We start from the raw sequence: 22,078 nt of genomic DNA on the forward strand, positions 1-22,078 counted from the left end.
TCATCCCTTAGTCAGCATGGAGCCAACTCCCGAGATCGAGTACGGGCATATCCTTATGGTTCTTGACACCACACAAAGTCCGACATTTCTCCTATGCATTGCATGTTTTCATCATCTTTGTACTAGGGTGCTTGGGCAAGTGAACAATTTTCCCACGAGGGACATTGTCCAAGTGGTACCTACTGCATGGGCATTCTTCAACATGTAGCATTGCATCTCCACCTCTCTTCTTTTGTTCCCCTTTTTTGGGGCTGAAAGGGGGTGTTGAAAAACCCTTCACCCATAGTTTTGCGTTATGCATTTTGCATTTAGGGTTTTAGAGTGGACAGCCCCAAGGGATGGACGCCCATAGTGGGACACCACCCTACACAGCTAGTGCCCTCCCTACGGGCACCACCCTAGACACTCTCTTGCCTATTTATAGAATGCCTATATCACTCATTTTACACAGCTAATTCATTCAGTCTGTCACCTCTTCTCTCCAGCCTCTCCACTGCCCTCACACCCCTCCAGGAGGATATTGCGGTTCATGGTTCATGGTTCATGGTTCATGGCTATCTTCATCATCTTCCTTGTGCTACGGCACCCTTGTTCCCTTGTATCACATTCACTCGATGATTCAGATCTTCATCATTCCATTCATCAGAGTTTCTTCTCTCTTCTCTTCTCTTCTCAATGTTTACCAAGTCCACTCCGTGTTCCTTCCCGCAAGCCCTACTGCTTGTTGCTGGTACGTCTTTTGACACCATGCCCGTTTACATTTGTTGTATGGACAAAACTATGACTGTGAAAGCTGTCCTACCTCTAACATCTTGAGTTTGCAGATAGAGGTCTTGGGCAGATCTGAAGTAGATGTTGACTCAAGGCTAGGTCTCCCTTGAGTATGCTCTCCTCATTCTGACACTTTGCTTTGCCCTTCTAAACTTCAAAGTTTGCCATATAAATCTCGCTCAAGTCATCAATCATTTATGCCACTACTTCCAAGAACTTCAAAGCCAGCTCCTGCTCACTTGCCAAAGCACTCACACTCAATGCCTTACCTCCTAGCTCTCATTAAAAGAGCCAGAAATCTGACAAGGCCCAGCATGCAACTCTAGAGATGATGGCACGTCAAGAGATACGAGAATGCCTATAATCCACAACTCTAGAGGGAGGTGCTTGCAAGCCACTCCATTTGATCACCCTACCTACAACCCAAGTCATGTGCACAGAACCTATCGAGGTTCTCCTAAAGCCAACCTACCACTTAACAATATCCCCATGCAATCTCCAAGGAGCCATTCTTCCTAAGGAATGCTAGATAATAGATCTCCCCACTACAACTCATGCTCCAACTACAAAAAGGAAAGGCCTACCACGTAACAATAACCCAACGGGATCTCCAAGGAGCCATTCCTCCTAAGGAATTCTAGATGATAGATCTCCCCACTACAACTCATGCTCCAACTGCAAAAAGGAAAGGCTTGCACTCCTAATCCACCTTTACAATGCCCTAAGACCCAGTCCTTTCCCATGTTGATCGTCCAAACTCTCAAGATTGTTGGGGTAATATCCACTGGCCACAAGTCCATCTCAAAAGAGTTTTGCCATTTAAAAGAACCTTCAAATTTAGAAGATACAAAACAGGATGATCACATGCGCCATCATGATTACTGAAATTTGGTCGACCAAAAACAACTGTGGAACTATTGAGGCACTATGATGATGGCTTGGTAGCCATGGAAGGAAGCCAGCATCGTGAACACTTCTTATTGGGCCAGCCTAACCTGGACTGCTAGTACTTCAACTGCCAAGTGGTTTAACTCTTGCCTAATGACAGAGATCAAGCGAAGCACTATACAAATGAAAATATTTCCTGCTACTTACCTAAAGTAGCCAGCATTTCCAATAGACTTAACCCAAAATCTGAGTTAGGGCTTTGACTTTGCTGCCACCCGTCTATCATGTGCTTTATGATGCTGCATGTGGAGCATCTGTAAAGTTGATCATCTAATAACTTCAATAAGGTGTCAAGTTCTAAAAACTCCCCTGAAAGCATGCAGATTACAATGCAGAATAAAGCTTATATAGAAATTAGGAACCAATTTGAGTAACTGACGAAGAAAGCCCATGCACATGAAGGACGAGTTCAGAATCTCATCAGCATATAGACGGAACCTGCTGCACTGGAGTACCTTTTCTTGTTACTGTGTAGCAGCTTCTGAACGATGAACCCTTTGCCTGTTTTGCCTTGTATCTACATGGTATCTCATCCTGACATTGATATGATCCTCTCCCATTTGTCGAAAGCTGGTCAAGAGCAGGAGTAGCGCACCCTCTTACCTGTCTACGTGTGCAGGAACAATGCACTCACAAAGCCCCTGATCTCATGCCCTCTGCACATGATGTACCGGACCAGCTGAGCAGTTTAACTGTGGCGCACATGAAGCAAGGGCAGCACCTCCTCCATTCCATCTCTGTTCCCGAATAAAGGAGTCAACAGCATCCTCTGCATTTTTCACGTGTCCCAATGAAACTGGGAAGCAGTGGAACACAGGATTTCCCCATGGTTTCCAGGCCTCCCATGGTTGAACTGCAATAGGTCTGCCACGTTAAGAAAAGGTCTCACCCTGGTTACCCCTTTGGACCCCGGGTACTCATTTACATGAGGCAATCCTCATGTGCGCTAGCTATGATGAGGAGTGCAAGAGATTGGACGGCTAAGCTGTAAGTCAGGCCACAAAACTACAGTCGACATAACACAGCCAACCGTGTGCTTATAAAATCCGATCAGACAGGTCCAATGGAGAAAGGCAAGAGCTGAGATGCCTCAGCCTGATCGCCAAACCTGAGAGCTGAACGCAGAGGACCTAGGCATACATTTCACCTCTTGAGTTTTAGCAAAAATTCGACGGGGCAAGCAACGGTGGGACCTGAGAGCTGTGCTCGATCCACCGATATCTGGGAGCTGCAACGGCATTCCAGACTATCGAATGTAACGAACGAATGACAGCATGCTTCGCGCTTTCGGCGGACGACGAAGGCAGCTTGTCGAGCTCCAGAGGCCCGGGGAAAACGCAAAATGCTGAGTGGACATATAAGACGTGGATTATAAATACAATTCCGAGGGGAAAACTTTGTGACGTGGATAAACGTCGATAAATCCTGACGGGGAAACTGTGTGACGAGTGGAGAAATGTAGATATAAATTCTGAGGAACAGAGGGAAGCTTTTTTGTTGGAGCCACACCCCGCTTAGGTTTGTGACTTAACTAGGGTAAAGGGGCCAACAGATTATCATCTAATATTTTTTTTTTCAAGTGAGTTGCATAAATATTTTTTAATGGTCATACTATTTATATTATATAGAGCTCAATGAAAAAAATATTAGAATATTTTGATATTTTTATCAAGTAGCCTTAGTTACAAATGAAAGGTTCATAAAAGATAGGAGTGAGGGGTCAATAAAGTGACACTCGAGGATGCACTACTTTAGGGTTTTACAAAATCTTAAATATAAAAAAAATTACATGCCTCAATTGTTTGACTTAAGTCAAGCTCATTTGTAATTTTAAAATTTTCATATTATATTGTTAAGTGGCTAAAAAAACCACATCTTTCTTGTAAAATTTGTCACTCAATTGGGGTGGGGTGTGTTTTCCTTTTGGAGGGTGCTACTTTATTGGCCCCTTTACCCTAGGTGTGGTGTAGATGGGCCCGCAAATATAGCCACGCGTAAGCTAAGGGATGGGTCAAACGCATGACAAATGTGTGTACGGTTCCCTGTGTGTGTGTGTGTGTGTGTGTGTGTGTGTGTGCCTTAGTAAAACATAGGCTCTCCCTCCTCTCTCTCTCTCTCTCTCTCTCTCTCTCTCTCTCTCTCTCTCTCTCTCAACTTGTGTAACACTGCCAAATTTGCCCCCCCCTCTCTCTCTCATCTAGAAACAACCAATAAAACAACAATGCTGAATTTGTAAGCTTTCAAATGACCTTCCAAAGAACTACTCTCTCTCTCTCTCTCTCTCTCTCTCTCTCTCTCTCTCTCTCTCTCTCTCTCTCTCTCTCTCTCTCTCTCTCTCTCTCTCTCTCTCTCTCTCTCTCTCTCTCCTAATAATTTCTCCCCTTTCAAAATTATTCCACAAGTTATTCTATTTGAAGAGATACAACAAACAACCTTGATTCCATATGTGATACCAAGATCATCGATCAACTAGTGGAATCACTACATGTTCTTTGTGCATGCAGATGACACTAGATTGCGAGAGGTCTTTCATCTACTAGTGACTTTGTTCGATCCAGCATGTTCCTTTGTTTGTGATGACTTGCATCAAGGGTGAATCCTTGTATTTCTTTAAAATGTGCCTAGCATAATATTCTCTATGGAGCTTAAAGTCACCATTGCTATCCTCCATCTCTCAACTGGCATGTGTTGCATAGACACGGCCGAGCATTTTGGATGCGATCGCTCAATGATTTCTAAAACCATAATTGACTTTGCATCATTGTTAGGTAAATAAGATAGACATTTTACCACAATGGCGCCAAACAATGTCGAATTTGACAAAGGCAAAGAAGGGATTCCAAGCTCTCCATATGCAAGTAACTCCAATTCACCCATATAGAGAGGCTGCCCATATGTCACCAAATCTTACAATCAGCCAAATCCCAAGAGAGTCAAACAATTCATTTAATGTATTAGAGGGCCATCACACACAAATTGTGCCTTCATTAAATGCTTTCTTCTTTGCATATTCACGCAGCAACAATGGCCCTTATTTTTCCAAATTTTTCCTCATTTAGCATAGTTACAAATATTGGACATAGTTTCAATTTTCACTCTAAACTCACAAACTATGGTGCATGTGAAACCCTTCTTATAAATAAGTAAAAATCAAAGAGTAATATAGAGTAGTTCTTTGGCATTAGTCTCTCTCCCTTTAGGAATTGGATCTAGCTGCTTCTTCCTCTAGGACTAAGGATGGATGGAGCCCCTGTGGAGCCACTTTCTACATCTCTCTGATGATGGATTTATTGCCCAACCATAGTATTTTGACAAGATTTTGACATGTAGTTCTCCCACAATATGTAGGTTATTGGATAGATGCACACCTCCTCCCATCAGCTAAGGATAGAGATCTATTGGTTGTCGAATTGCAAGCCTTCTAGTGGTTATCGAGTTAAAGTCTTCCGTATCTTCTTCGATAAGAGATTATTCCCTAATTATTGTCTTCTTTCCAAACTGATAATGGACTTCTTCATCCTCTGTTGTACTTCATTAAATTATCATTGTTTTGGGGGGGGAATCCCTTGTTACATGTGTGGTCACTTATGTGTTTTTTCCTATCATCTTTGCCACGTACAAGTTTTTACCTATTTTGTTAGTAATAATCTAACAAAACACATCCATGTATGTCGAAGTGATTCGTTTAATGTTTACTTTTTATTGAGATAATAAATTGACACTTTATCTCCAATTTCATACTTTGTGTACTTCATTACTGTCATAATATTTTTTAATCAAGTTTGTGCCATTGTGCTAACTTATTACAATTATTACTATTGTTGTGTATATTTTAATTCTAACTACCAAACAACGGATCAAGGCTTATATCGAGCACCTATATTCACGAACAATATAAGGCAAGATATCATCATCCCAATTATCTCATAAATGGTCTATATACAATGAAATTTGTTTTCTTATGTATTTTGTTTAGAATTTTTGTTAGTCCATTTGTTTGAGAATAAGGGGGCACGCAAGTTTCTTTTACTCCTAGATATTTATATATTATTTTGATTGCTTTTGATTTGAATTTCATCCTTGATGTGGCAATATAGTTGTGGGGCAAGAATGTATTTCTAATAAAAAATTTCATATTGAGTTAGTTGTTGTGTCTAGTATGTTGGGCAATATTCCATTAAAATCATAATTCATTTATTTCATTTAATTATTCCAACTAATGGGCCCATGATATCCCAAGCAACTAGTTACAATGTTTTCAAAACTTTTATTGGTTTGGAGTGATCCTACTAATGCCTTGTTGGTGCCTTGAAAGTTTGACATTTCTTGCAATCCTTGAGATAGTTTGCTATGGAATGATGAAGTTTTGGCCAATAGATAAAATTTTCATTTTAAATTCTAAATATTTATGAGATCCTAGATGTCAAATAAAGGGTAAGCATGAAAATAATGAACACATTGATTTTATAGAGCCTTAGAGATTACTACTTTAGCTTCTCACTATCAATCTATGTAATTTTGAGTATAATATATTTTTTGTAAATTTGGATTATTATTTTAGATTTCATATATAATTTTTTGGATACCTTGATCCTATTTTTGAAGTCTAGATATTAATTGAATATATGTAGTATTTTGATATATTATTAAATTTTAAATGTATGTATCCTAGAAAATGTGTTGATATTATTATTTTCCTCCCTTTGCAATATTTAATCTTAAAATTATAAGTTTACTAATAAAGAAAATTGATCTTCATGATGATGTTCATCTTCTTGTCATGATATATCTCCTATCCCTAAAGTAGAAGTTTCTATTCACAAAAGAAAGGTTTTCAAAATTTGGGGTAGTTTAATATAATTTCTTTAGATAGTCTTTTAAGTGTTTCAATGCTTTTTAACATTTATTTTCCATTTACATTTTTGGTTCTTCCTTACAAAATTTCGAAGTAGAATTGTTATGTCTACTAGTTTAGGTGAAAAGCTATTTGAAAATTCATTATGCTTAAATGAACATGTATGTTGTTTAACTTTTTGTTACTCTAGAAATGGCTATGAAACCTAGAAATTTTAATTAAATTTTATCTCAAAATTTTAATACTTATTTTATCACCTTCAAATGTTTTCATATATCTATGTATGAATCAAAATGCCATCTAAATATACTATTAATACTTTCTTATCAATTAGATGATCAAATAATTTATCAACTAATCATTGGAAGGAACTTGGGATACCAAAAAACCTAAATGCCATTACCTTAAATTCACATAGTCCTTTTGCTATGGGAAAAGCTTCTTTTTTAAAACCTTGCTTATTTTTGGAATTCATCAATTCACCAATAGAGAATATTTTCTTGACAATGTCATAACTCATCTATTTAATCCTATATTCAAGGCATGAAAGAAATGTGATGTTGTGTTATTTTTGTTCAATTGATTATAATAAATTTAAAAAGTATTTACCTAAATCTTTTCTAATTAAGTGTAATTTAGCAACCTAAGATATTTTAGATGTTTGTATTATCCCTTTTGAGCTTGTTTTATTTTCCTTTGGGGATTGTCTTCTTTGGCCATTATATATATATATATATATATATAGTATGCCAAAGAACAAGTGTGTATTACTTTCATATGGCTCTTTGATCAACACTTATTTGTAATACATCCATTCAATGAGCTATTGGCCTCTCTTGGGAGTCTTTGGAAGAAGGCCAGTGATAGGAGTTGGTACATAGTAAAAATAGCCTCTCCATGTGGGTGAACTAGCAAGGAGAGATAAGCATGTGGACATGGAATCTTAACATGGGTAAAAATAGGGGGCATGTGTACATGTAGGTCATAGTTAGAAGGAGGATACTATTTTTGCTCTCTCTACCCCATCTAATAGGTGAAGCTATAGCATTTTTGAATGGAGGAGGCAAGGTAAATTTTCATGGATGATATGGATAACTTTTAGTTGGATGCTTATTTCAAAAGGAGACACGTGTCAAGGATGTGTTTTGTAAAAAAAGAAAGGTGGGAAAAGCAATGTTATTTTGTCCCTTCTTGCAAAAGGGTGGGGAAAGAAAGCAAAAGGCTGACATCCAAAAGTTGAAACTTTGGTGTTGTGTCTAAACATTGTATCCCTTTTTGTTATTTGCATGTGCATGTCAATGACGATGAAGTGGGCATCCTACCCACTTTATGGACTCATGACTAGTTCTATTCTAATTACATGCTTTTCCTAAGGTCCAAGAGCCTTAATAACCTTTTGAAAAATGCAAGTGTCCCATAATAAAATAATCTTATTGAAGCTCAAATTTTATGTATCCTTTAGGGGGTAGCTTTTGGCACTTTCACTTTATCCCCTTTTCGTCTAATCCTTAAAAAATGCAATTAACATTGTCCCCCGCCTAGACGAGTGCCACTCCATTGTGGGTGGATGCTTCATGCTAGGGATGATCATGTTGTAGTGGCCTTGTTGGAGGAGTGATAGTCATCTATGATGAAGATGTAGAGATTGTTTTGATGGGCCATGGCTTTGGTAAGTGATGGTGTGAGGATGTGGATGATTACTTCATAAGGATGTGGTTGATGTAGAAGAGGTAAAGGGAAAGAGAGTTAGAGGATGCATGGCCACTATTGTTCATGGATGGTATTCATGGTCTTCAATGTACTAGTCTTTGACTCTCATTCAACCAATTGTGGTGCAAGGTTGCTTCATACTCTCACCGATCACACAAGTGACTCTCTTAGCTCGATGCTAGATTGCTATTAGGTGACCTAGCTAAGTCATTATAGGAACCCCAAGTCAATCCTCATGGGTCAAGGTGGGCATTACCTACCTAACTAAGTTCGTGTGTTTAGGTAAAAATTGCATGCATTTATCACTTTTTTTTGCATTTTATTTTTATTTTTGAAAAAGAGCATTGAAATAATGGCAAAAATATGCTAGAAGCATGATTTTTTAAATCAACAAATACGCTAGGTAAGTGTGAACTCCAAAATGTTAGGTCTTCAATACAAAGAAAGATGGGCCAATAAAGGGAAGATCATTGCTTCTTATAGGTTGTGCATTTGCAACCCCTCAAGAATAGAATTAAGAATAGACATCAAAGGTAGTAATGATTAAATTATTACTAGTTGTTGTAAACTTGTATTATGGATTAGCAGTTTCGTGTTCTGGCCGTGTTGTGTATAGCAGCCTTCGTGTTTTGGCTGTGTTGTGTGTTTTGTTCGAGTACCAAAAGTCATTGTTGATTTCAATATTTGTGATAAATTTCATGACATAAGATAAATAGTGTTTTGCATATTTGGCTAAATGAAACTACCCTTTTGTTTTGCTACATAGCTACACTAAGGTTTGGCGTTGTGATTTGATGCTTTCTATGTAATCCATATTTTGTTGTATTTTTCTTAGCACTAAATCTGATTCTCTCTAATATAGTTTTCACTAAAATATAATATCCACAATTCATTGTTATACTTAGTGTTCTGAGCACTAAATCTAGTTTTCTCTTCTTAGCACTAAATCTGAATCTCTAATATAGTTTTCACTAAAATATAATATCCACAATTCATTGTTATACTCAGTGTTCTGAGCACTAAATCTAGTTTTCTCTAATTTAGTCCCAACCAAATTTCTTTGCTATAGTTTGAGGATTGAGATCTTGATCAAATTCTCAATATACTTACAGAAATCTATTTGTCTAACACCTCGAGGTGGGTTAGATTATAAAGGATCGACTTTTGGACATATCATGGATCATTCAAGGTTAGTAAAGAGGGGAGATTTAAATATGGCAAGTAGAAAATGAGTTTTAAGATTTGTTACAATTGTTAGAGTTTAAAGAGATTGTGAGCCTACAATGGCTTCTAGTAGGACTCTTTATGATGCTATATGATAGAATTAGGACTTGCTTGTTGACCTCAAATATGGCTTTGGTCCCTATGTTGATGCATTTTATCTATTTGTTCAAATTTTAGTCCTTAGTCTACCTTTGCATGTATGTCTCACCTGTGAGAAGAGTAAGAATGCATGCACAGCTTGTTCATTTTCTATAAATTCCAAAGAAGGCCTTCAAATTAAACATTTGTTAGGTTTTTTCTTGAAACTAGGGAGGTGAATCACTATCAAGTTAGTTATGTGACCTTATGATAGATAACTCCAAAATGCTTTTGTACTTTGAACAATTAATATCTATGGTGGCTAAAAATCTATCATGATCTAGAGTGGGCACTCTTTGTTTTGATTGGGAGGTGAGGGGGTAGTATCTTACTAAACCGTTCAATGAATTTTTGGCTAAAAGATGTGGCTAAAAGATGGATGAAATATTGACGAAAAATATTTTATACACCTCAAAAACATGGTGCAATGGAGAGAAAGTAAAGATCTCTCATGGAGATAGCACAATGTACAATCAAAATTCAAGCTTTACAACATGGTTTCTGGATTGAGATCTAGCAATTGATTGATCTACAAGTAGAGTTGTAAGCTAGATGGTAGTGTTGAACACTATAAGACCAAAGATTATCTAATAATGCCAAGGCCTAAGGGATATCTCATGGTATTAGTTAACCTAAAATACTTATTTAATCTTGTCCCATTCAAAGGAGATGAAGTGAAGGGTGTTGGCAATGCTACCCAAAAGAGGTTGAAGCCCACTCTAATACCAAATGTTGGATTTAGGGTTGCAAGAATGCATACTCACAGCTTCTCGGTCACCTTGATCAACTTAGTCCAAAAACATATAGAATTTTCAACACTTATGATAGGCCCATCTACTATTGAGATTGTGCATGCATGTTACGTTTAGACATGTACATGTTGTGCCACATCCCTACCATATACATCACACAATTGCTTCTTATGAATCCATTAAACATATTGTGATAGTCATTCTTCCTTTCATTGACAATTATGAGCTATGAGTACAAGCAAAAAAATCTACTATTGGAAGAAACAATTGTTGGAAGTATGGGTAGTAGAGAATAATGAAAAAAAAAAGGGAAAAGAAAGAGGAAAGTAATAAAACTACCAAGCACAATTCACTACAAAGGTACTCAAATAAGCTTATAGTTCCATAGCCATTAGGCAAGGGCCCACTAAAAGAAATTGTTTTGTAAGATTAGGAACTTTCCTTGATTGCATGCTAGCCTCCATAATAGAAAAGGCAATAGTGCCCACATGTGGTACAACACATGTTGATAGGCTTTTCCTATTTCTAATAGCCACGATTTCAAACACTTTCTCGATTTTCAACTTCAAAAACAAAACTATGTTGCCTTCAAATTATTTACCTCTCAAAATTATTGTCATAACATCAAATCTAAGAACAAAAGGAGACATGCTACCATCTCCTTTACTTTGTATTTTTCTTTTTTGCACAACAACGTTCAAAATGCACAAAGTGATTCACTTATATTATTGTTGTGTAGTGTGTGATGTACAATTTGCAAATTACAAGTTTGATCTTAGCACCTACTTCTTTTTGTGTGTTCCATATTTTACAAGAACCTTTCCATCAAATGCAAAGGGAAAATCCAGGTTGGATGGGATATGTGAATTGTTTAGACTTTCAAGCCATGGGGTCTCAATGCATGTGGCTACCAATCGACGAGCACACCAAATAGGTGAAGGACAATTATGAGATGATGTTGTGTGAGCAGGAAGAAGCAAGAGAGCAAGAGCAAGAGACACATGATGTGGGAACTCCAACAATCATACTTGTGTGATGTGCTTTCCCTTATTCAAACGTCACTAAAGAATAAAGAATAAAGTGACAATGATGGGTGTCTATCACTTGCAATGTGCATGTATGCAAGTACTACGAGTGTAAGGAATACATAGGTAGCTAGGCATAGGTGCCTTTATCCCCAACATCCTCCCACTTAAAGACGGTTGTGACCCTAGTGAGGAGAAAGCAAGAAAAAAGTGACAAAGTACAAATGTACAGAAAGTATAATAGGATAAGGAAATACATTGTCTCATCTAATGCCCATCAACTTTCTAAGGAAGACAAAACACTCCGCTAATAGACTTTTAGTGAGCAGATTTGTAGGATTTTGTTAGTTAAGATCGTGACAAGCTCCTTGTACTTAACGATCTTTTTGATAAAATGGTAATGCATCTCAATGTATTTTGTCTTCACATGGAAGATCAAACTCTTAGCCAATTGAATAGCACTCATAGAATCTGAATGCAATGTAGGAACCACATTGGTAATACTAAGGTCTAACCAAAGAGCCTCCTTGCAAGCTATCACCACTAATACCAAGGTCTAACCAAAGATCCACCACATTGCCTAAACAGAGAGCCTCCTTTGCAAGTCTTAGTAGGTACAATATACTTTGCCTTTGTAGTGGAAAGAATGGTGCATTTTTGCACCCTAGATATCCAAGAAACAACACCTCCAGCAAAGGTGAAGACATAGCCAAAGGTGGACTTCCTACTGTCTATAGCTCATGCATTATTAAAGTCAGTGTACCCCACGACTCCTGTACCCTAGCCACCATAATATATGTATATATCTATAGTGCCCTTTAAGATACCTCATAATACCCTTTATGAAATCCTAATGTCACTTGCAAAGTGTAGCCATATAGCATGCCACAACTCTCACTGCAAATACTATATTAGGATGAGTGGCTATCATGGCATACATCAAACTTCCCACTACAAATGCATAAAGGAATCAAATTGCGAACAATTGGCTTGACCTAAACTTCACACGAGAGGGTAAAGAATAGCCAATAGGCTTAATATCCTACGTATGAAATTGCTCAAGGACCTTTTGGATGTACTCTTTCTGTGACAAGTAAAGGAGCCCCTTAGAGTGATCACATGTGATATGCATCCCAAGAATATGTAAGCCTATCCCATGTCCTTCATCTCAAAGCTCTTCTTAAGCAGACCTTTCAAGGTAGCCAACTCATCATGAGCACTCTCAGCCAATCAATATATCATCCACATAGAGTACCAAAATCATAAGTCTGCATCACAAGCCTTCTTTTTGTATAATTACAAATCTATATTACTGTGGGAATATCGTTGTGTGCCTAGGTTATAAAGGCTCTTTCTCAACTTGCACACTAGGTATTCCCTACCTTTTTTCTCAAATCCTGTAGGCTACTATATATAAATCTCATAATGTTACTCCCCATGTAAGAAAGCCACTTTGACATCCATTTGATAGAGGTCTAGATCTAGTATTGAGGGTTAATATGATTGTGTTTTTGGCTATTTTTTGTTGGATTTTTGGGGGACTTTTGTATGATTTGAATGATGATTGATTGGTTTGGAAGTGTTTTAGAGATTTTTGGACAAAGTTGAATAGGTTTGAGAAGCTCGTGATATTTTTCACTGGAGATATAATATGCTGAAAGGTTTTGTTGAGTTTCTGATAGGTTCTAATTGGTTCCATTTAGGTCCTATTTTGTTCTGATTTCTTTTTTCATGAGAGGTCGGAATGATGATTGATAGAGTTTAAGATTGTTTGGAAGCTTATTGAATGATTCTTGATGGTTTTGAATGAATTTAGTTAAGCTTAATGCTTTTTTATAACCTTCTATATAGTATTGTAGACCCTCTATGGAGCCTTTGTCTTTGTTCTGTTTTTGCTCTGTGTGCCTTGGTAAGTGTTCTATGGGATGAATATGTAGCTTGGGAAAGTTTTGTAATCTTTGGAAGAGATTAATACAAGTTTAAAATAGCTTAAACAAGTGGAAAGGTAGATGTTGAAGACTCAAGTGAAGATTGAAGTGATAGTGACATTGTTGAGCTATGAAAGAACACTGTAGTGGCTTTGGTGACCCTTCAAATCAAACATACCTCTTGGGAGGGGTATCCATGACCAAATATGGATTATGGATGGTTATTCTTCATTATTCTAATGTACTATTGAGAGAGAGCATGTGTGTGTGTGTGTGTGTGTGTGTGTGTGTGTGTGTGTGAGAGAGCCGATTTTTTATGAGAAACATTGTATCTACATGAGAGAGACTATGAAGTTATTGAAGATGAAATATATGTGATGATTTCCCTTCAAAGTGGAGCCTTAATTTGTGTTTTTTTTAAATTTTGATGAAGAATATGAAGAATGTGTTGAAGTTTTGTTGTGATAAATCCATGGGAGAATAGCTGTATGATGTTGCGTGAAGATTTGAGAAGATTGGTGTTGTTTTTCTTCTTGTAGCTGATTAAACTATAAAGCACATGCTTGTTGATGATGCAAGATAGTTTTTCTTGCAGTAGATTCCCCATTTTCTTTGGCGTTCCTTTTGAAGCTCCATCTTTTTGGTGCGTAGTTGGGGAAAACTACCATCAATAAGCACGAACAGAGGCTGAAAATGGGAGAAGTGGCACTATGGAAAAGGAAGAAAAGCAATGGAAGATTGTAGAATCTCTGCAATTATTGAAGAATTGGAGATCTTCATTGCCAAAGCCACTTTCTACAAGAAATGTATCCCTCAATGGTGGAACCATATCACTATCTTAATGAAGGCTCTATGTGATAGATTGATCCCACTATCTTCTGAAGCTACAGAAAGTTGTACCACAATAGCCAATTGTTTCTTATAAAATTGAAAGAGAGCAGAAACAGAGGGAATGACCATCCATGGGAGATTTGTCATTCATTGAAGAATTTCTAGATGTCATCAAAAGCGGGAGATTGTGAAGAAGCTTTAGGAGTCGTGGGGTCAGTTGAAGTTCACAAGAACAAGAAGGAAAAGAGTTGGAATCTGTTCGTGAATGCTCAACAGCAAGATACGTGGGATGCTTGGTGCACCAACAACCTTCTGTTTGTCTAATTGGTGACCCATTGGAAGTTAGTAGACCTCTGAGTGTTCTTCATGACCTATGCTATTGAAACCCTTTGAAGTTGGTATTATCAAGATATGACACTATGGTGATCCTCAAAAGAATGAGTTTTGATACCTTCATAACAGAATATCTTCCCCTTTGTATGGAATGAAATATGAATTCAGAGATGTTGAAAAGAAGGAAGTAGAAGAAATATTGGTAAGAGAGTCATTTAGAGATTGGAGCCCTTTTGATTTTGTTCTGTTGAGTACAAACAAACTGGGTGGAGCTAACTCCCTGATGAATGATACAATCAAGAGGCAAGCACTAGAATGAGTCTAAAGATACATGAGAAGAGAGAAAACAAAAATCAAAGGCGAGAATAATCTAGTAGAGCAAAAGTCTCCTTTGACGACCTTATGATGCTCTTTACAGAAGTCCCCATGGTGGCGACTCAAGGTTCCCTTTTTAGTTAGATCTGTCTTGGAAATATTGATGTTGACAGGCCACCAGTGAATATAGTCCCGTTGTCCATCTTTAAAGGAGAGTACAATGAAGACCCTGATCTTCATATAGCCGAGTGCATGGTAGCATGTGTACTTAACAATGCTAGAACCCTTGAGCATTGGTTGGTGATATTTCCCACCACTTTCAAAGGCGCATTGTTTTAGTGGTATGAGAGGCAAGCAACATGAACTTTTGGTACATGGGACGACTTGAAGTTGACATTACTTACTAAATTTAGGCGTGAAAATTTTTGAAGAGTGGATGTGAGAGAAGTTCATAAACTTAAGTCAGTCCTCTGGTGAACATGTGGAAGCATATATCTCTCGAATGGAATCCATACTAAAGAGATGGACCAACCATCACTTGGATGAAGGCATCCAAAAAGGAGTTTTCTTAGAGGCATGCAACCAGAAGTTTGTAAGTTTGTGGAGCTGAGAAGACTACTCAACCTACAAGTTGTAGTAGAAGGTGTAAGATTGTATGCTGAAGTTGAAGCAAGGCTGTCAATGACCTTAGGAAGAGGAGTCTTACCTCCTCCCATGCAAGGGATGATATGCCCACCAAATGCAATCCTAGGGACTGTTCCCTATCCCTACCCTCATATGCAAACAATGTTGTAGTACAGTGCACCATATCCACAGTGGCCCCACAAACAACAATACCTCAGATGATGGTTTAACCATAACAACAATGGCTTCAAACAGTTTCCCCAATGGCAACTCAATAACATGAATGGAACCCTACCCAACTAGAGTCAACAACCTTCACTCTCAATAGGAGCTCTGAATCAAAATCCAAGCAGAGGACCCTCTAGATTCCACTGTGAATACTTAAGGAGGAGAAAATTTGAAGGACTATCTATCCAATTCAATTGCAAGCATCAAGAAAGAGCTGATGAATGTGTTTACAAAACATTTGCAGACACTAAAGGTGAATACCGCCAATATATCCAGTTCTTCACGAGGTGGAAGAGATGTGATGTGATCTAATACATGGTGTGGAAAGTGCCATCAAGTGGGACATTTAGCCACTGAATGTACTTGAAAACCAACTATCCCAGGAGTCTTCTATTCATACTATTTAAGAAAGAACCATACATAATATATCTACTCTCTCTGAAGGAGATGCATGAAAGAAGGAAGAAAGATGAAGAAGCAAGATTCAACTTGTTGGAATCCAAGATGACCACCAAAGATATCAGACCAAAGCATAGAGAGTTTGGGTCCGAATTTTGGCCAGAGAAGGTTTCCCTCTCAAATTTTTAGAGGACGATAGTCTGGCAGTGGCCAGAGATCAAAAGTGGAGTGTTATAGATGTGGAGAAATTGGATATATCTCACCAAATTTCTCAAACCCTAAAAGATCCATGGACTATAAACCCTTATGTAGTCATCAACACAAAAGAGAAGGCCACACCGCAAAAGACTATCCTAGTCCAGCTCCTATGAAAGCTACCTCCCCTTGATACCCAACAGAAGACCCAAAAACCTGCCTCCAACTTGGTGGAATTGGAAGTTGCTGCAATAACGCGTGCTAAAAAGAGAGAACCCATAGTTTCAAAAGAGAATGTTCACTCTGCCAAAATAGTGAAGTTTAATCTTCCAAAGGAGAAACAAAACAATACATAACAGAATGGTATAGTACAAAAAGCAACCCAATACTGCAAAATGATAATAGAGATCCAAGAGATAGAGGACATAGAAGTACCCTACTGATAGAAGAAGTGTAGATGTTGCCACTTCTAGAGGAAAGAGGAAATATAAAAGTGGGTGTTGCCCCATTCCTTGCCGATTGGAGAAGCCCATGGATCCCATCAAAGAGTATGACCTTGGTCAAAGACCTAGACACCCTCAAACCAAACTTAACATTTCGATAGTTGCTACCGAAAGAAATTTAAAAGCATATTGATAAGAAAACAAGGTCTAAGAATTACTCCTATAACTGCCCCCAAGTCCAATCAAGCCCCAACGCACTTGTGAAAGAAGTGGATGTGACTAACACCTTCTTACATCTTAGTACTCCATAGATTAGCATTTGGATTGAAGAATGTTTTATAACAGATGCATTGATTGATGGAGGTTCATCAGTGAACATAATGACATACATAACAATGAAGGATTTAGGACTGCAAGGGATGCAACCTACACAGTGGCTTATAAGATTGGCAAACCAGAGCAGAATTGAATCTTTGGGCATTCTTCCATATGTGAAGACTGTGAAAACATGCGATCTAGAGCATGACAGCTATGGTAGCTCATAGACATAGACTAGATTCATGTAGACACTGACATGACAGAGACCAAGAGACTTGACTCAAGAATAGAGAACAAGCAACAAGTACACTATACTGAAGTACAAATTGACAATGGCATTGCATTCATCTAATATGAAAATTACAAGCAAGTACAATGTTAAATAGAGCTCAGTCTTTCCCTCTATGCCTATGGATTCCTGTAGCCTGCATGTCCTTAGCCCCCATGTGCTCTTACAAAGAGGCAGCATGGACGTGATTGCAAATCTCAACACCCCTCTTCAATCACAACCAGAAGTACAAAGTGTGTAGAGGCTTTAGTGAAAGCAACACTTGCAAAGTGTGGGCACACCATAAACATGGAAAAACACCAGATGCTATTGTAGAAAAGGCTAAGTGTAGGTACCACAAACATGGTGGACATCTAGAGGCTGTAACAGGGGCCTCACAAAGTGTACAAAGGCTGTAGTATAAGGCTACATGAGGAGTTTACAAGCTTATGATAGAAGCATTTGGGCTTTAGACATTACAAGGCTAAAACAATCTATCAGAGTAGGCGTAGAAGGACTGATGAGACTTGTCCTTCTCTTGGTGGTCTTCTTCTTCTTCTTCCTTTGCTCCATGGGTTTCTTTTTCTTTAACTGTAGCAAGATAGGGCTTCTGGGACCTCTTTTTGGCATGGCAGAACTTCTCGATGTGTCCGATCCTTTTGCAAAAATCATAGAAAAGCTAGTCCTTCTTGCCTTTGTACCTGATATAACACTTGTTCATCTCTAGAGGTGCTTGGTTCTTCCTTAGTTTTCAGCTTCTTTTCCTTCTCTAACAGTGATACTTGGATATCAACAAGCTTAGGGTTTGGCATGTTGATTAGAATTATTGATACATTATTATATTCAGGAGGCAAACTTTTAAGCAAAACACCAATACAAACATCTTCTTCCATTTTAATGTTGATTCCTACAAGCTGGGTTAGAAGTCCCTCCATGCAATTTAGATGTGTGGCAAGTGGTGTGCTAGACTTCATGTCAAGCCTGAAAAATTCAATCAAAAGACCATACTTTGATGACTTAGATTGTGCACCAAAAAAGGTGTTCAATCTCTTCCATGTATCATGTGAGGTCACACAGTTATCCACATGGTGGATGTAGTTGTCATCTAGCGCCAGTTTGATAATGGCCTGAGCCTTATCATCAAACTTTTGCCAAGTGACTGCAAGATCTGCCTCATGAGGCTTCTTTTCTTTGCCACTTGTGATGGCCCAGAGACCCTTCTTCATTAGGATAAGCTTGATGCGGGTCTGCCATGTGTGAAACCTGACCCCCTTAAAGCGAATTGTTGGAGAGTCCTTGACTATGTTGGAGTTGCAGGAACAGTAGCAAATAAGCTCCAAAATTCTCAAATTTCAGTAGCAAAAGAAATGATCTTGAGTGTGCTAACAAGCACAAGTGCCCAAAAAGCACTAAGTGACTAGTATCAAGGGATACTTGTGGAGCCAGATGCTTGGAAAATCTTGAATAGGTCTTCAAGAACTTCAAGGATCTTCAATGTTGTATTCCCCTCCTTGATTTGATGCTGTATTAGCCCAAAAAATCTCAGATTTGATGTAAAGCAAAGTTGATACAAGTGACAAGAATCACTGGATAAGTGTCAAGAGACACTATGATATTATGCTTCAATCTTGCAAGAGGTCACCATGATCTCCCCTCCTTAATGATTTGATGTGTGAACTTTGCTTGAATCTTTAGAGAGTAATTGCATTTAAATGATAATGCCTTGGCTTGAGTGGCAGGATAGAGAAAATGAAGTGGTTTTGAGCTTGAAGAATATTTGGCTATAATAAAACTTATCCATTATTAAATTTTTATTAAAATTTATACTCAATTAAATTTTTTCTTCCTCTCACATTGCACAATTCCCCTTCTAAATGAAGTGTTATGTGAGATGGGTGATGTGGTTGTCAATCCTGTTGACTGTCTTAGTCAGTTGTGGTTTGGTTATCAATGTGTTGTGGTTTGGTTTAGTCCAATATTTTTTGGTCATTTGATTCGAGTCAGGGAGATGCTATGACTTGATTATATTTTATTTGGATTTCTTAATTATGGGGATATTGGGTGTCTGCATAACATGAAGCTTTAGATTGCATAAGTGAAGAGGTCATGCTGAAATTTTTTCAGGATGTGGATTGCTTGGGGTGATCAGGTTGGTCGTGTCAATGAGAGTCATTTCTTTTAATGATATCTTATATGTTGTTATTATGCTATTTTGCATGCATTCCTTGTGATTATCTATGAGTGTGTGGTGTCTGTGATCCATTAGAATGGCGCCTCGTACTCCTCCCTCGGTCCAATATGTTCCATTGGTTTCTCATGATTATTCACAATTGCTGGAATCAAGCCTTAATTCTAAGGCCGCGTTGTCCAAATTTGTGGCTCTTACATTGTCACTTATTCCTGATGATCCTGATATGTGTGATCGGTTCTTAACTTCTTACAACAAGAATTTTGCTTTTGTTAGTGGCACTATTATCCTCATGATGCCTAAGAGCCTGGGCAAAGCTCTTTCTTTACCCTAAGATGGGGAATCCATTAACTTTTCTCAAATGAGGACTTTTTGAAGATTTTGCAGAAGTAGACTATGGATGTCTTGGATCTTAAGTAGGTCATTACTACTTTAGGAGTTAGTGTCTCCAATATTTATAATCCTTTTTGGAAACAATTGTGCCAGTTCCTTCAGGATAGATTCATGCTTGCCAAAACCACTTCTAATTATCTTTTGAAGGAATTGTTTACAGCTTCTCGCATGGTGCTGAAGGGTATCACTATTGATTAGAGTTGGTATCTCCTTGCTAAAATGGATCAGCATTTTATTTGAGTCATGAGGGGTAATGTGACTAATGTCACATTTGGTTACTATCTTTATGTTTTCTTGGCATATATGCTTATGTGAAGGAAGTTCCCTAATTATCGGTTGATTCTCCAGTGGCTCCTCCTTGTCTTATTGAAGATCCTGATGTTGTTATTGCAGATACTAATCCTCCTCCTTTGGTCATTCAGAGGAAACATCTTAAGCGAATGGCTAAATTAGCACCAATTTTCACTCCTTCAATTCCAATTCCTATCTAATCTTGCAGTTAGCTCTGTCTACTTTCCTTACAATGCCTAATCATTTCATACCACATAGAGATGGCACTCTTGATATTTCCATTCCTTTTGTGCAATGTGTGGTGATAAGAGATGTAATTCCATTTCTGTGCAAAGACATTCAAAGCTCTATTGAACTCTCAGTTACTGCTTGTATTCAACAATTGATCTATTCTTATTTTTATGAGGTAATACAACAATCCAAGGAGGAGTTGAACAAGACTAATATTAAGCTAGCCTCTGCCCCCACAGAAAAAAAAATTGACCTCTGTGCACAGATAGAGCAGTAGACTAAGGTCATTGATGCCCAAAAAGAAGAGATGTCTACTTTGCAAGCTCAATTGGTAGATACCAAATCTAAAGTAGTCAATATGACTAAGGAGAGGGATAGGTTGTTGAAGGACGCCCAAGAGCTGTAAACAACTTATTGGATTCGAGAGCCGAAAAGTGCATGACGAAGACCAAGTTGATAGATTTTGATGCCATGATGCTAGACATCTAGTCCGTTTGCAATTTCGACCCTGTGGCCCTTCGTCTAGAATGGAACCATTTTCAGGAAGTGTAAACATGAGAAAATAAACCAGTTTACTTTTAATAAGGTAGAGCTTAACAAAAAACGTTTTTTCTCACGTGAAGGAGGGGGGACACAAATTTTTTTGTGCCTCCTCAAATCCATCAATTTCCTGATTTTGAACTATTGGAGATGAAAAGAATGGTATGGGAGCTGAGATATAGAGTTTTTTTGCTCCTATCGCCATAGACCGCACATAAAAATCACATAAAAATCTTTGATTTCAGTCTTTCTCTCTCATATTTCTTTCTCCTCTTTGCACCTTATTCCTATGGTGGCTGAATCTATGTGAGAGAGGGGTGAGCTGAAGCAATAGATTTTGGATGTGTGATGATGTTGAAGTGTTATGGAGCGTAAATTGAAGATTGGGGATGCATCAATAGCCATGGAAGAGCATCAGTGGCTTCTCAACTTTTAGATACGTACATATTCGCATTAAATTAAATGCCTGTGCTCATTTTTGTCATTTTATGATGAATCTTTCGTGCATAATTTGAAAAATGGTTTCAAATGATTGAATATGATTTCTAGTGCTTGAAAAATCAGAATTCTTAGTTGGTTCTTGCTATTCACATAATTAAAAGGAAAATTGAGAAAACCCACATTGTGAAATTGCGAGATTTTGGAAAAATCGAGGGTTTTATGCACTTTCATGGTTTTTTTGGTGTTCACATAGAATCAGATGAAGTGTAATGTTGTATCTTGATTCATACAAGCTCTACATGTTTGAAAATTTAAAAAATAATTATAAAATAATAATATAAATAAAAATTCAAGAAAAATGGATTTTATAGAAAAATTTATGCACAAAAAATTTACAAAAATTATGAATGTGTCCATAAAGGTATGGTGGGGCTAGGGCATGAGATTTAGCCTTACCATATCCCCATTTTTATATTAAAGTGCATATTTACTGCTTTTTATATACAAAAAATAAGTTAAAAAATACTATTTACACCTACCAACGAATGTAAAACCATAAACAGTAGGGGGAAAGGGATGTGGGGAGTTAAGAATCCATTGAAATCGGATTTTATGCATATCTTGATATATAGGATTCATTTGCTTTAAGTCTTTAAAGAAGGGGAGTAGCATGAATTACTTTGGTGCTA

At 37.7% G+C, this 22,078-nt stretch overlaps 1 protein-coding gene across 1 annotated transcript in view; it reads right to left on the reverse strand.

Moving 5' to 3' along the window:
* The window catches only part of LOC148036940 (uroporphyrinogen-III synthase, chloroplastic-like), a 79,216-nt gene extending 76,085 nt beyond the window's left edge, over positions 1-3,131 (reverse strand). Inside the window, exon 1 of the mRNA XM_087675865.1 lies at positions 2,913-3,131. The gene's annotated coding sequence lies outside the window, so the exon portion shown is untranslated. The remainder of the gene's footprint in view (positions 1-2,912) is intronic.
* Positions 3,132-22,078: the final 18,947 nt, after the last annotated feature.

The sequence above is a fragment of the Lygodium microphyllum genome, chromosome 4, assembly GCF_053477565.2.
Source record: "Lygodium microphyllum isolate KBCC chromosome 4, Lygodium_microphyllum_v1.1.10, whole genome shotgun sequence".
Lineage (NCBI taxonomy): Eukaryota > Viridiplantae > Streptophyta > Polypodiopsida > Schizaeales > Lygodiaceae > Lygodium > Lygodium microphyllum.